A 6,000-nucleotide genomic window follows, 5' to 3' on the forward strand; every position below is an offset into this window, starting at 1 on the left:
GGGTAGCCGAGGTCTGTCCATGCCATCTCTATCAAGTCTATGTCTGTCTGTATAGAGGAGCGGAGCGGCGGGGTCCCGGCTAAGGAAGCTGCTCAGCTTTGCTGGGGGTTTCAGTTTTCCAGAGTGATCGTGCCATTTCACACTCTCGTGAACCTGATATACAAGTTGGTTGTTCAATCTCCGCCCAGAGCCTCGTCTTTTCTTTTTGGTCTTCCGGGGAGGGTGGACCGGCCTTGCATGCCGTAGCTTCTGTGTGCATCCCCCGGGACTAACCAAGCGCTGCACCGAGTAAAAGCCCCAGTGTACGGGCTGCCAGACACAGCGGGTACATGGACGCTCACAGCCGGGAGAGCACCTTTTCTCATGTGACTTCAAGTCTGTCTGATGTTTCTAAGCCAGTCTTTCTATTGGATTATCTGTCTGAGTCTTACAGATTTACAGAATATACACATACATACGTATATCTCAACTCTGTGAGGTAGGTCTTTCTATGCCCTTTTTAAAAGAGAATTATTTTCTTTTTTAAAGGGAATTATTTAATTGTATTTATTTATTTATTTATTTAATTTGCTATGGGTACATGCACTCACCACAGAGAGAGAAAATAAGAAAGCAAGCCACCAGGTCTGGGACTCGAACTCCAGTCAGCCAGGTGGAGTCCAGTGCCTTAACCACCACGCCTCCTGCTGGCCCCACCCCCTTTTTCTTGATGAGAATAACAGAATACAGTAACTTGCCCACGGTCGCATGTACAATTAGTAAGTGGAAAGGCAGGACTGACGCTCACACCTTGTCTGACTCCTCCCCATGCCTGTGCCAGTCCATATGCTCAAAGAGGGGAAAGAGGCAGTGGCCACGCGTCGGGGTTTAGCTTAAAACCGACTTGCTCTGAGACAAGCAGATGCGTCCCCTTGGCTTCGATGTGGGGCCATCAATTTTGCACATCCAACCTCCTAGATCAATAGGTGGGCGCTGATCAGACTGACTACATTCAATCTGATTTATTTTCTCGGAAGACTACAGTAACTGGATTGACTCTGCCACGGCCCAGCTATTTCAGATATAAAGACAGTCCCTCGGACTGAGTTATCTGGGCTGAAATGTATCTCTGATAAATAAATTAACACTGCATTTGTCACTCACACCATTTGCATTTGAATGAACTTTTCAGGCCTCTCTCAGTGAGAAAGATCCCATCATAACTCAGCCTCAGGGATTCATTTCCATCTGACTTCCAAGAATAATTTCTCTGAACGTGATCCTGATGAGAAAACATCCCTCACCTAACTGTTGTGAAAACTGGAGCTTTATCTGTGTTTTCCTGAGCTCTCTTTCCTCAAACACATTAAGAGGCAATTGCTCCTTTATGGTCTAAGGCATTTCCTAGGCACGAAGGCGGAGGCAGGCTGGTTCCAGATGGCCATGCAGCTGTCTACGGTGTGAGTGGGTCTCTGAACCAAGCTGGACCTCGGCCAGGTGCCTTGCGCCAGAGCTCAGACCAGTTCTCTGCTTGTCTTCAATGCAGCTCGGCCCAGCTATCTGCTGGAACGCCAGTGCATATCCTCTCCTCACGATGTTGATATTCTAAACAAATGAGCGTGCTACATCAAGCCAGTCGGTACATTCTGAAGCGCTTGACCATCCGAGTTATGGAAATGTGTTTTGTACATCTTCAATGTTCAGCTGAAAATCAATGAAATCCATTATCTAATATTTCAACAGTGACACACAAGAGAAACCACTAGAAATAAATCTCTCCAATGAAAAAATTAAACTGTCTGACACAATTACTAATTATTGGTATTTGCTTCTTACAGTATTATACCTGGTGAACAATTATTGGTAATTAACGGAGTCCAGTGCCTTAACCACCACGCCTCCTGCTGGCCCCACCCCCTTTTTCTTGATGAGAATAACAGAATACAGTAACTTGCCCACGGTCGCATGTACAATTAGTAAGTGGAAAGGCAGGACTGACGCTCACACCTTGTCTGACTCCTCCCCATGCCTGTGCCAGTCCATATGCTCAAAGAGGGGAAAGAGGCAGTGGCCACGCGTCGGGGTTTAGCTTAAAACCGACTTGCTCTGAGACAAGCAGATGCGTCCCCTTGGCTTCGATGTGGGGCCATCAATTTTGCACATCCAACCTCCTAGATCAATAGGTGGGCGCTGATCAGACTGACTACATTCAATCTGATTTATTTTCTCGGAAGACTACAGTAACTGGATTGACTCTGCCACGGCCCAGCTATTTCAGATATAAAGACAGTCCCTCGGACTGAGTTATCTGGGCTGAAATGTATCTCTGATAAATAAATTAACACTGCATTTGTCACTCACACCATTTGCATTTGAATGAACTTTTCAGGCCTCTCTCAGTGAGAAAGATCCCATCATAACTCAGCCTCAGGGATTCATTTCCATCTGACTTCCAAGAATAATTTCTCTGAACGTGATCCTGATGAGAAAACATCCCTCACCTAACTGTTGTGAAAACTGGAGCTTTATCTGTGTTTTCCTGAGCTCTCTTTCCTCAAACACATTAAGAGGCAATTGCTCCTTTATGGTCTAAGGCATTTCCTAGGCACGAAGGCGGAGGCAGGCTGGTTCCAGATGGCCATGCAGCTGTCTACGGTGTGAGTGGGTCTCTGAACCAAGCTGGACCTCGGCCAGGTGCCTTGCGCCAGAGCTCAGACCAGTTCTCTGCTTGTCTTCAATGCAGCTCGGCCCAGCTATCTGCTGGAACGCCAGTGCATATCCTCTCCTCACGATGTTGATATTCTAAACAAATGAGCGTGCTACATCAAGCCAGTCGGTACATTCTGAAGCGCTTGACCATCCGAGTTATGGAAATGTGTTTTGTACATCTTCAATGTTCAGCTGAAAATCAATGAAATCCATTATCTAATATTTCAACAGTGACACACAAGAGAAACCACTAGAAATAAATCTCTCCAATGAAAAAATTAAACTGTCTGACACAATTACTAATTATTGGTATTTGCTTCTTACAGTATTATACCTGGTGAACAATTATTGGTAATTAACCGTATAGTGGATCAGCCTCAAATTTGGGAAATGTTAAGTTGTTAGATTATGACCACACATGGATATTGGCAATAGTTTCAGGAAATAATAAGATTTTAAGACATAAGCCCTCCTTCACTATTCTTGGCTACTGTTTCTCACATTGATTTAGTTTCAAAACAGGCATCTAGGCATCACAGAAAATTAATATGAAGTAAAGAAAAATAAAATACCCACTACTGAAACGTAAAACTATGGCCAATTTAGACACCGAGTACCAAACAGAGATACTCCACGGTGTAATGAATAACAACCAAGAAAACATGTTCAGTGACAGAGAATCTGGGGAAAATATTGAGATAAATCAAAATAGTATGATTGGGAATAAAAAATTCTTCCATGTAGAAAGGCAACAACTGGATACTGACTTCTTTAAGGCCTCTTCACTCTACCCAAGTAGAGGGCCCAAGAGCAGAGGCATTTTATGTAGCGACTCTACAGAGGCATGTTGGAAGAAAGAGCAGACACGTCGAGGTGCCAACGCTCTGACGACGGCCCCGCCACTCGCCTAGAGCACAGCTGTCGTCGGTGGTGCTCTCCGGTCCTGTGCTTTCCGGCTTCACCCAGAGGACTCCCCACCCAACAGCCCCAGCTAACTGAATTCGCGTTTCTCACCACTTGTAATCTTAAATGCGGAGAACAGAACGCTAGGAGAGAGGAGGGACGTGCTCCACCATGCTGAGTCAGTGCGGCACCTCCGAGGCTCCCAGGTGTACCCACACAGGCCATGTAGGCAGGGCCGCTGAATGATTTCCTTGGTGTAGGAAACTATTTCATGGTCAGTACTTTTTATTAATTTAAAAAAATGTCTTATTTACTTAAATATGTAAACACCGAGACATACGGCTTTAAAATCTTATGGACCAATTTTCAAAAGGGCGGCTTTTCAGCGTTGCAAATGTGGAAGGCTCACCGCGTCCAACCAGCACTCGGAGAGCCAGTTCCAGTACAGTTGCCTCCTCTCGTGATCCGTAAAGCATCCCTAGTATTTGGGGGTCTTTCATTGTTTTTATTGTTTTGCACACTTCCCCCCAGCCTGGTGACTTATCTTGAGGCAGTTTTTCAAAAACGATGTTAGATTATATATCAAGCATAAAATTAAGTGCTGGCTCATATGTCTCGAGTCTACAGAAATAGACCGAAATAGACTCTCGGCCGACCGTGGCCATCTGCGGCTTGGGAGTCTGAGTGTGGTGGTTGTGTGCACAGACCTGGGCTTCTCCTCGGCTAGACTCTGTCAGCACAGGAGGGCAGATCAGGCCGAAGGACAGAGAGGGGACCAGCTTGACTCAGATGGAGGCCCAGTGTCTCTGCCTTTTGTGTTACGTAACCTGTGCTTGCCTGCCGATGAGGGATTCTGAAACCCCTGAATTGCTGGGAGGCAGGAGACACGCAATCCATACAGAGCCAGCTCTCCTCCCTCCTGGGGACAGAAGACCAGACCAGAGGATGGCCCCGCCCCCACGGCTGCCACAGCCCGTGCCTCGAGGTGCAATAGCAGTGGCCAGCATTTTGAGTATGCAGTAAGCATCTTTGGGACTCTTGTAAAGTTCTACAGCCACCTCTCAGACAGCGTTTCTCAAATCTGGGTCATCTCTAGACAAAGGCAATTAACCGCACAAGGCTGAAAGCAGAGGAAGCAATTTTCATCACTTAGCGAGCACCAGTTGGAACAGCCTGAGATACACTGAGACTCGTCCCCCTGTGCAGATCGGCGCATGGGACAAGTTGTTCCGAGCCAGGCACATGCCGCTGCATTCCTTGGAGCAGGTAACACCAGGAATGGGATCATGTCGTTCTTCTCTGTTGTCTTCAGCAGGGGATGTCTCCAGGAAACACAGGTCGGCACCCGGTTTACACAGGCTTTAGTCCTGCCTCTCCTAACCATTAACTAATGGTGCCGCCAACATGGGTGCCTTATGGATGACAGGGGAGGAGAGCCCGGCCCTCTGCAGGGAACTGTCTTCCTTGGTTGTGAACTCTGATTTGCAGAAGAGGAGAAATGTTCCCAAAGTACCAGACACACCAAGTCAGGATGTAAAAGGATACGCTGCCCCAGGAACACTCGCCAACCCATTTCTCTTTGAACGTGAAATCCAAGGAAACTCACCTGATGCCTGCATAATCAAACTCTGAGTTTTGGAATTTTGAATTCTGGGCCTGAAAAGGAATTTTAAAATTAAATACCAAAACAGAATTTTGCCTGGCATTATAAGCAACCTCAAGCTCAAAATACTTGACTCTTTGTAGTTATGTTATTTGAGAATCCAGGTGGAGTGCTGTCATTTTGAGCTTGTGTCTAAATGTGCGTACAAGACATGAGCCTCATCCAGAGGACGACGCACGTGCACACGCGTACACACAGGAATATGTGCACAATGCACTCAAGCACGCGTGCACACACGTGCATGCATATACACAGGCAAGCGTACACTATGTGCGGAGCCCCTCCAGCTAATTTTCCTGCAGACGTGGCGGTTGTTTTGTTTCCATCTCTCATTCTGGGGCGTCTCGGAGTCCTCCTCCCCCGCAGCAGTGTCCTGCTACGCGGACTGTCTGGCCTGGGAGACCTTTCCGTCTGGGACAGTACCATTCTGTCTAGACAGGGAGAGACCATATGTTTTTGGCTGCTATTCTCAACACCAAAAGCACCTCTCTACAGCCATTTGCTGAGATTTCCTTTTGAAAAATTTGAATTCCAAAAGCGCTTGTTGCAGAAACCCTGGAAGGTCGTGCTGTGACTCAGCAGCGTCCCGTCTGCTGGGTGACGCTCCGCACGGCGCGCCCTCTCCGCAGTGAGCCGCACCGCGCCTGCCTGTGAAAGAAGGCGGTTTGCTGGGAAACCACGCGCTTCTCGCTGCTGCAGGGGCGCGCGCGCGGACAGCAGAGGCGAGCAGGTCCGAAACAATGCTG

The sequence above is a fragment of the Tupaia chinensis genome, unplaced genomic scaffold (assembly GCF_000334495.1).
Source record: "Tupaia chinensis unplaced genomic scaffold, TupChi_1.0 Scaffold000644_1, whole genome shotgun sequence".
Lineage (NCBI taxonomy): Eukaryota > Metazoa > Chordata > Mammalia > Scandentia > Tupaiidae > Tupaia > Tupaia belangeri.